Source organism: Chaetodon auriga, chromosome 18 (genome assembly GCF_051107435.1).
Source record: "Chaetodon auriga isolate fChaAug3 chromosome 18, fChaAug3.hap1, whole genome shotgun sequence".
In the NCBI taxonomy this organism is placed as follows: Eukaryota; Metazoa; Chordata; class Actinopteri; order Chaetodontiformes; family Chaetodontidae; genus Chaetodon; species Chaetodon auriga.
Genome location: NC_135091.1, coordinates 13798445 through 13809206, shown reverse-complemented (window position 1 = coordinate 13809206; position 10762 = coordinate 13798445). Strand labels below are relative to the sequence as shown.

General features: G+C 41.1%; 1 protein-coding gene across 1 annotated transcript in view; it reads left to right on the top strand.

Moving 5' to 3' along the window:
- The first annotated feature begins 427 nt into the window (after positions 1-427).
- syndig1l (synapse differentiation inducing 1-like) overlaps positions 428-10762 on the top strand; it is a 75743-nt gene continuing 65408 nt past the window's right edge. The window contains exon 1 of the mRNA XM_076756312.1: positions 428-543. The gene's annotated coding sequence lies outside the window, so the exon portion shown is untranslated. The remainder of the gene's footprint in view (positions 544-10762) is intronic.

Here is a 10762-nt window from a genome sequence, read left to right as displayed (position 1 = left end):
CACGCACATGCATGCACAAACACAACTTTAATCTCCATCGAAGAGTTTGCTCCTGGATGATATTGTTATGCTTTACAACCAGCAATCAATCTGTGCAGAGCCTGAGCTGGTTTCAGCACCAAAGGGATTAAGGTGACCGTCCAATTTAAGTATGAGTATTCCTCTGTCGTGGCCGATGTCATTTTCATTTGACCTTTCTACTATATCTGTTTCCAAATGAGCCGTAGCACATTCTCCTTAACCTGTAAAATCATTCCTCTGTAAATCATACGCTCTCTTATTGCTGCTGATCTAGATGCTGATGTTAAGCCACTTCTCGTGCTCTCATTTACTTTCTTGGTCTGTCCTTGCTTTTCTCTTGCAGATGTCTCTTCCCAAAAAGTCGTCCTGCTGGATTCCATCCTCATACCATTTCAGTGTAGGAGTGATGGAGGAGGCAGCAAGTCTCCTTAGAGTTGACTCATCCGACTCATCCGCTGACTCTTCGCCCCTGACTGAGTTCACGAGGAGATTTTAATTACTCGGTGTCGTGGATTCTCTCAGGTAAGGCATGTGGTGACCCATCAGGACGACTTAATGAGTGGCGAGAGGGTTAGTGAGGCACGAGGAGGTTTGGGGTTATGGGAGTGTCTAGCAGAGAGAGGGAGAAGTCAGAGAGTGAAACATGCCAATGAAACTTTTCCACAGCCGCTTTTGTAGAGTAGTGGGGAGAGTATGATCTTTAATGTTTATGCAACAAAGCTGGAGGGGTATGTTTTATGATATGTGACTATTTAGTGATGGAATGCAAGTTCAGTCAGGGACGCTCTGACCATTTACAGCAAGCAGTTACACAGTTAGATCTGTCTTCAGCAGCAGCGAGGATTCTGCTGATGGAGCTCGTGTCCCCTCATCAGGAATAGAAATGAACAGGAATCTTAGTCAAATAACCAGTGGGCAGAGTTTCAGGTTATAGTTGCTGTACACCTGCATGAGTATAATGAATCGTTGCCCCGATTTTAGCTTCATGACAATGCATTTTTCAGATGACTAAATGGTTTAAAATTGTTGATTTAAAAGAGAGGGTTATTCTCTTAAAGGAACATTAACTCCTTCAGTTTATCTTAGGCACATAGCTGCCATTGGTATGCCATAACCCTGTAATGTAGAAAATAAGCTTTGCTTTATTAGTACTAACCAGTTTATAGGCCTCTGTATTGCCACCCACATCAGATTGGTTCAATTCAAATAGGTTTGCTGTGGTGCACATCGACAGTAACTGGCAGTTGGGGATAAAATCAATCAGGGTTCAGTGTGAAACAAAATGGCAATTCAGTCTTATTATTAGGCTTCATTAGTCCAATATCTTAAAGGTAAAATACTCCCTGAAACATTAGTTCCTTAACATTTTGATTTGGCTCACCCAAAACCAAACTGCACACAGCAGAGACTCTTGTAATGATGAAAAAAACTGATCATTTCACAACTATAGTGAGTTTTCATGTTGTTTGCAGGGATGTTGGATCTAGTCCTCAGTTAATATGTTGGTGAGTGGATGATGTCTGATTCGGTTTAATCCAGGCCAAAGTAATGAGGATAAGTACATGTGATCATACTCTTTTCCAGAGTAGTACAGTGAAAATCGTGACGGCACAATCAGAGCAGCTAAACGCCAATCCTGTAACTTTATGCAAAGCAGCCAATATCTATTCTGAGGAAGCAGAAAATGTTGAGCCGGTCTTTCGCTTGTCAGAATGGTAAATGCCTCTGCCAGACTACAGAATTCCATTATAGTTGTAATATCTGTTCATGGTGTCAAACCCAGGAAGGTAAGGGGCCCGTGGCATTACCCAAGGTGCATCTGACTTCATTTTCAACTCAGAAACACAAATGGGACATTTCCTCTCCAGAGAAACAAAGAAGGAGACACTCCGCTGTGTCTTCAGTGACAGAATATTAAATACGTGAACAGGAGTTGGCATTTAATGCAAGACTAGGCTGTCATCAGTAGATGTCCAAGCCTCCAAATAATGTGTTTTTCTATTTTTCAGTGCTTACATTTACCGCTTTAATGAGAACAATGATGGAGAAAATTCACTGTCTACCTGTCTGTCTGTCAAATTAACTATATTTAGGACATCTGAACTTTGTCCTAATATCAGTTTAGCTCTACCAAACATCTTTCCACTGTTAGTGTTGTTTGAATGGCAGTAGGCCAGTGGTGCTCTACACATGCTACCCTCTGAATTATGTTGTATGAGTTCACATTACAGTGTGTGTGGTTTCTAGTAGCCTACAAAAGAGACATAAGTTGTCAAACAAAACAAAAGAGAACAAGATACTTCATGCTTACAATTAGCCTTGTTGCTAATAAAACCTTGAAATCCCTGGCTGCGATTTCTTAGGCTTTGGGGGCTTGTACTCTTTTATGTCTACTTTGTAGAACAAGGTATTTCCATGGCATAAAAAACAAACATTTATTTGCTTTTGTAAGACTGCTCTGTACATGATGCAATTATCTATGCATAATTACCTCCTGCAAAATGATGGATTTCACAGCTTGGGTTTTACAGTGTGTGGGCTAATGTAACTTGACAGGGACAATTCCTCTTCATTAGAATGATCCAACAACCTCAGTGACACAAGATGTCCATGTTCACATGACTAGAGAAAATTCAACACCACTGCCATATGCACTCTTTTCCTGTCTGCAGTCTTCATTAATACTATGCAAAATAACCCAGTGTAGAAACACCTTCTCCTAACCTGCCAGCAGTATCCCTCCAAAACAGAGGACTCTGGCAGACGGCTACTTTAATCCAATCACAGTGAAGCATATTTGCCAAAATGTTTCATCAGTGTTACACACTGTGACAACAAAGCTTACTGTCATAGAAGATGCATCTGTGTAGGTGCGGCAGTGGATACACTGCTCTGTGAAGATAAGTGATAGTCACAGTCCATTTACAGAACAAAAGCACAATCTCTTGGAAGTGTCATGGAAGTTGTGTATGTGTAGCAGTGTAACATTATAAAACAGAAATCCAAACAGGAATTTCTGCTCCATTTTCCATGTGATTCAAATATGCCAACACAAGTCACAACTTATATGTGTTTCTAAGTATTTACGCCACCAAAATCCTAGAAAGAATGTGCCTGTTCTCCAGTTAGTGGCATTGAGGAAAAACCGAGCTTGATTAAGAAAAAAAAAAACCAAAAAAAAAAACAGGAACATCTTCATGTTGCCTTAAAAAAAAAGAAAAAAAAAGAAGCAGTTCATTTACATGCAAAACCAACATTATGTGAGCGCTACATTAACTTTCTGCCTAATTAAAAGACATCATGCCGACATTACACCTACGCTGTGTTTGTGTTCAACTTTACTTCCTCAGTCTGGAAGACCTCAGTAAAACACATGAGTTTTATACAGAACTGTATGTGAGCATACATACGTGTGTAGATTAGATCTGGATACCAAACAAAACCAGCACTGCTACAGTATGTTCCCATAGGACCTCTACCAGCTGCATCTGTCATTCGTGTTCATTTCTGCTTGTTTGTGTCTGAACAGGTGAATTCAACATGGTGGGCTACGTTCCAGCTCTTGAGGATTGTAGGGCGTATTCAGTGTGACATATACAGTATACCCATATTGCTGCTGAGCCCTTTTTCCTTAGCTCATCCTTGCAGTGTGGAGACCATCTGGGGGCCTGTTGGAGGTTTGGTAATTGAAGATGTGGGGGTTAGAGACAAGGCCTCTTTGGCAATCCCCAGCAGATCAGCCATTATCCCATGCAGAGGACTGGGAAGCTGCTCCACTGCTGACATTTCCATTTATATCTGTCACGTTTGGATCCCGGGAAACAAAAAGAAAATGAGACAGAGGGAGAAGAGGAGGAGACAGTTGGTGCAAGGCTTGTTTATGGCTGTAAACAAAAGTTTGAAGCAGCTATGTGAGTGCCACAACAATAGATTGGGGTCTTGGTATAAGTGACTGCTTGTGGACTGCATGGGGCCTCGCAGCCCACCTCTCTGACTGCTAGGAGAAATAAGATGACACACAGGCGTGAACTCATTAGAGTCAACAGCCAGTGAGACTACTGAATTGAATTAATAGCCGTGCATGTTGTTGTTTTTGTCCTTCAATTGACAGTGTTATCTCTGTTTTTCCTAAAATCTCTACAGTCATCTGTGCATACTTTAGCTAAAGAGAAATAATTACTGTCGGCCATCTCTATAGTGCATTTGAATGAAATTTAACTTTATAAGTGCAATAAAAAATTGACATAATGCTAAATGGGTTCAGGGCATTATATCTAATGATTACATCTAACGTGTTTTGCCACAGAAATGAATCTAGACTTATTATTTAAACTTTGATTTTGATGCATCTTTTATTTATGCTGTGACTGCTGATGAACCCTTTCTTATTGTATGGACACGTGACAAACCACTTACGAATAATGACTGCAATAAAAGATGCTGTCATCGATTATAAAGCATCACCCAAAGCTTACATGGGACTCTGTTCGCAGCAGCAATGCTTCAGTACGTTGCCAAGAAAGAAACTGCTTTAGCGGCTAATGGAGTTGGACAATGTCCATTTATGTCTTTAGCTGTCCTTATAAATGCATTGCCTGTTGTTCCTCTCTAAGGCTTCCCACCTGTCAATGTCCCTGCAGTACCTCAGTGCATAATTTCTTTGAATTCACATAAAGTGCTCCCACAGAGACTTCTAACAGCACGATTTCTCCAACTTTATGTAAAATTCTTTTCAGTTGGTAAGATAATTGCACACATCAAGGTGACAAGCAATCATGAGCATGGAGGACACTATGAAATGAAGGAAGAGGAGTATGAGGAAGACAAATCTGAACAGTGGCATTAGTTTGAGATGGGTGTACCAGTATCCTTTGAAGTCAATTAAAGTGATGCACTTGGGACTTAGTCCTTTTTCTTGATAATGTAACAAAAAAACTAAAAAAAAAAAAAAAAAAATGATGGTGAAGTGAGGTTATGTATGTATTTGTGGCTATCTAAGATTAACACCTGTAATGTATTAATGGTGGCACAAAGTGTTGCAGTGCCATTCATACACCAAAGTTACAGAAATTCTCTAATCTGCTTCCTTGTAACTGGCTAACATACTAATCACTGTTAATGTTAAAAATAACTTTATAGGAACAGCCAATCTTCCATGCAGCTTCCATGCCTCGTGGAGTCCTTTTCTTATTGGAGCTGTATACTGACATTTTGACTGAAATGCAGCTTTCTTCTTCTTTTTTTTTTTTTTTTACTTTTTTCTCCAAACCTTCTGTCATTCTTCACTCAGTATCATCCATCCTTGAGCCCACGTCTCTCTCTCTCTCACACCACTCCTGCTGCTTCTCCTCCACTGTTTGCTGGAGCCTTCAGATGGCTCTGCAGCTGCTCCCCTGCTTTCTTCTGGGCAGCTGTGACTTCATCATTCACCTTTTTCAGGTGCTCCAGCTGAGCCACTCAGGAGGTCTGTGTTTTTTCCATCTCCCCCTGACCCTCCTCTTTCATCCTCAGTCGATCTCTCTCTAACTGACCTGCTTTTAATTGTGCCTCTTCCACAACACAGCTCTTGTCACCGGGCTGTATTGACTTTGATTCTGAGGTGTCTCTTCAGCACTTTGAGCTGCAGCATTTCAAGCAGAAGATCATCGTTGTCCTTCTGGTTTTTGGCAGCCTCCTCCTCCAGGTCTTCTTGATCTTCCCTGAGCTGCAGTTGCTGCTCTGAAACAGCAGCGTTTACTCTGCCTTTCTGCTGTCTCGTCGAGCTGTCAGTCTGCTGTTCTTGGTCCCTGTGGGTTCTGTTCCACTGGTACTTTGTTGGAGCCTTTTTCTTCTTCCCATCAGTTTTCAGACTCAGGACCTGCTGCATCAGTTTCACACTGAAACCCATGGTGCCTTTTTTCAAAGCCCTGACCTTCTCCTGCTGCTCTTGTTCAGCTTCCTCAGTCTAGTCCACACTGTGCCGGCGTTTGTCCGTGCACTTCTCCAAATCTTCAAGAGCCCTCTGCAGCTGCAGAATCAGCTCAGAGATATCTCTCTCATTAGTCTGTGAAGCCTGTGTGCACTGATTGGCAGCACAAACCTTCCTCACATTTGCAGCAGCCGTGGTGCTCTGCTTCTTCTGCTGTTTTTCCATGTCCATTTTGAGATTAAGACTTGCAGCTTTGCTTTCAGAGGTGACCAAGTCATGCTGTGCTTTCTTTAGCTGATTTTTCAACGCTCTGATGCTATTCTCTGCAGTAACTAGCCTACAATCAAACTGCTTGAATTGAGCATCTTCCAGCTGATCTTTTAAAAGAGCACTTTCTCGCATCAGCATTGTCACAACCTGACAATCCAAGTCTTTGATGCCACTGTTTGTAACTTCCAGTTATTTCTTCTGCTGGGCCTCCATATTTCTTCTTTGGTTTTTGTGCTTTCCGTTTTTTCCAGTGTGGCAGTGAAACTACTGACATCAGTTTCGTGCCTCAATATTCTATTTGTTTGATAGAAAGTGACTTCACGATCACTCGTTTGGGTCATTACTGTCAAGAATTATTTTTTAGAGTTTGTTTGCGTCTGTATTGTGCAACCACGGTTGTACTGTAAAGACAGCAATAATAATAGGTCTTTAGATGTTAGGGTATGTTTAACTGTCTGCTTAACTGACTGTGAAGATGAATGCTTTCAGATAACAATAACACAATGCAAGAATTTGCTCTGAAATCAATCATTAGAAGAGACATTTCAACATTCCTGACATGTTTAATGCCTCCTGTATTATTTAAATTAAAATTAATATTCCTGTATAAAATGCTAATCGGATACAAGCTGCAGACTGAATGTCAGTGCCAGTGAGCTGCTTTTACCATGTGTTTTTTTTTTTTTGTTTGTTTTTTGTTTTTTGTTTTGTGTATGTATTTTGATCATATCAATCTTTTTTCAGTTAATGGCCATCAGACACAGCCCCTTAATCCTTAGGCAAAGGGACAGAGGGAAGATCATTCCCTAAGGAAGCAAAGGAGATGAGTCTCACACAGGTAGAAAAAAAAAAAAATTACATCCAAACCAAAACACTTGCAATTTATATGTGCCAGACACCCACAGGTCCTGAACGGGAGGATCTATCCACTTGTCTTGGAGTGAAAGGCCCATGGGATCAGCACAGTGGTAGGATGAATGGGGTGTTGTGCCTGACACCAAGAGATTCGAGTTAATAAATGGTGTGCTTGATCTGGGGCTGGCTTTGCAATTGTATTTGGACAGTCTGATGAATTGGGGACCGGGAGCTGTCCTCACTTTTTTCCTGAACAGAGGTGATAACTCATGTTGGAAAGCTTGGCGTCATCTTTAAACTGTAGGTTTTTCTGTCAGAACAGTAGCAGAGAGCCCTCACACCGCTGACTGGAATACAGAACGGTGTTAATTTGTCAGTGAAGACGGCGATGAAAAATATTTTTTGACAACTTTTTTTTTTTCAACCACAAAGAGGAAACAAAAACTAAACAAAAAGTAACTTTTGTTGTTAAAAAATGTGAAAGACTGATGAATGGACAAAGTAAGCATTAGTGCATTGTCATCCATTGATAAGCATGGATTCATCCACCGTATAAATCTGAAAACCACTGCAGACTTTTGACATGACGATCCTCCACTGCAGCAACTCCCCTGTCGAATTGGATCTAGCTATTCACTTCACCTCTTGCACTAACAAGCAGCATCTTGCATTTCAGAGGCATTGGGCCTCCATACCATGCACTACATACTCAATATGTGTACTATCACTCAACGTACTTCCTTGTAAATGAATATTAGTATGTACGGCTCAGCGCAGAAGTGATGCACACGCTGCTTTCCAAGAGCCTCCTTGGAGATACTTCACCGTGGCAACACATGCCAACCAACCTCACCTCTCCTGGCATTTCAAATATTCCCATATCTAGCCATAATCATATAATGCATCCTTGATATGCATGCATTCAAAACATAGATATGAGAAGAAATGCAAGCCACAGGGGAACCCATTGTGCATCTCTCGGTCGTCTGAAGTGAAACTGAAGTGAAACTGAAGTGAAGTTGTATTTACACTTAAATTGAAGATTAATTAATGTTATGCCAGAGATGAAGCTGCCTTGGTGGCTGTCCACTATCAGTGTTGTAATCGATACTGCATTGCATTGTGGGATAATTGTGATTGCATAGTGTCCAGTGTTTGCATACTGAAATATTTACCAGAAATAGTGTGCACTTCACATACTATTTAGTTCATACTCAATAGTATGTTAGTATGGAATTTCACACAGGCCTGCTGTGTCATGTAACGTGTGAAATGTAGAGCTGAAAACAATACTCAACAATAATCCTCTGCAATCCATCTGAAAGTGAGAGAATAAAAACAGCAACAAGAGAGCTGAGAAAAACCCTGATAATGAGCTGTAGCTACAGTGGATGAGGCACCAAATATGACGACAGCTCTAGCCTCCAGAAACTGTGACAAGAAATTAGAAAAGCAAAATGAAAATCAGACTCAATTTCATAAATCTAAACAACACCTAAAAACAAGCAAATGTAGAATGTAAATCTGAGGAATCTAAAACGTGAATATGGAAAGGTGAATATTTTCATCACGACTGAGACCAGTAATTCAAAATAAAGTATCAAAATTAAAATTCATGAATGTGTGGATTTTTCAAGCAAGACATTTTGATATTGCTACTTTAATTAGGAATCAGAGATCAATAATATATTTGAATTGCATCTGGTGTAAAGTCTACCACACTCACCTGGAGTCTAGAAAGTAACCAAGACTGTTAGATGCAAAAAATGTCGCTTATCAACAAAGTAAGTGACACGTCACTCACCTGTGTTTCAGCTTCCAGTGGCTGGAAGGAGTCCTTTCGATGTTTTCAGTCCACAGACTGAACCAGCATCCAGAGGCTACCTTTAGCTGATGCCACACGTGAGCTGAAACGCCTTTAATATGTCATTCAGTCAACTGGACTGTTTGTTATTCTCTCCACAAGACAAATGTTAGTCTTGTTGAATTAAATCAGGCGACAATATAATTGGAAATCATTATCATTAGTGCATAAATAAACCAATGATGTTTGTTCCTGCTGCATCCTGCCGTGCTTTTTGTTTCTTTGTTTCCGTTGGTGCTGCAGCCTGCTCTGTGGAGTTACATACAGGGTGCAGAAAGAGATCAAAATGTCTGTGAGACAGACCTCTTGCACTTTGCACAGCGGGCGAGCCCCGAGCCCTCGCAGAGTAACTTTATCAAGACTGTGCATTAACCTCTGTGATTCAGTCAGTAGCCACTGAGAACTGCCATGCTGCTGAACTGTATAGGATGGCCTCAGATGCATGAAACTGGGTGAGGTTGTTGCTTTGAGGCACATACCAGATTGGCCTCTGTTGCTATACTGCCTGAAACGACAAACCACATATCTCAGTTTCATTTCTCTCCAGCAGGGACAAGGTGTATGTGAAGGACAACGTGATCTGGTCCAGGTACAGTCTCCACAAAGGAAATCAATCAATCATTCAATCAATGTGTGAACATTACCGTTTAGTATGAATATTTACAGTGAATGTTCTCTCTGCATGGCTGGCAGAGAAAACAAACGGGAGGTTTGGATATATCTCTAAATTTTGATCTCTCTCTACCTCAGGGGTTGCAGATTGGGTCAATTTTCCAACTGTTCACTCACTTCCAGTTTACGTGTTACAGTACGAGCTACAAGCTGCAACCAAAGTTTTTGAACGACCTTCAATGTTGCGTAACAGACACGTCTATAATTTTGCCAATCCATACACGGACAAAATCACAGCTCCATCTTTGTATTCAGATGCGAGCCTCAGCTGTGCTCTGTGCCCAGAATAGCTTGTGAATGGGTGCTAGACAAAACTCAGTATGACTATGGCTATGCCAAATTACTACTTGCTTACATGGAGACAAAACATGAAACAGTGCTGCTTTATTTGCGTGTGTCTCATACTGAATGCATAATGCATCAAGAGCATGAATAATTTACATAAACAAGTGGAGGGAATCTGTTTGGTGCTGTGCCAAGCCTTTCCTCTTCTGCTTCCACCTAAAATGCTGCTTTTTTTTCTTCTGTATAAAAAACCAAAACAAACCTCCATATTGGAGAGACAGATGGCAGACAGGGTGAAACTGAGTCTCCTATCCAAAATCACACTGTGATGGAAATGGAGGTTGCCATGGAAATCAGGATGTGGAGCAATTTGTTGGATTCCCCTGAGAGGATGTGGTGGTCACTTGGCGGACTCACACAAAGTCGTTCACATCTGTAAATATTTCTGTATCGTTTGTGAAGTTTTGAGGCAGAAAAGTGAAGCAGTGAGGTGGTTTATGGGCAAACAAAGAAGCAAGCTGTCCATCGCATGGCACGTTCCAGCTCGGTAAATACAAAGTAATGAGGGGGTAATATCTCTGGAACATCAAGTTAATTCTGTGGTCATACCATAGTACATTCAGGGGTAATAAACTTGTCATATCTTGGTAAATGAATGAGACCAGTGGTAGTATTGGAGATATATAAAACTGCCCTTGCATTTTTGGTCCAGGTCCTTGCAGTCTCCTTAAATATGCACACTGTACTATTTCCCCCAAACCACTACAAAGCTGAGTAGCAGTGCTATGGACAAGTGGACCAGTGTACTCACTCGCTCTTGACTGACTCCCTGGTGATCAGAGGTGGCAGTGGAGTACAGAGTATCCACACTCATGGAGTCTACAGCT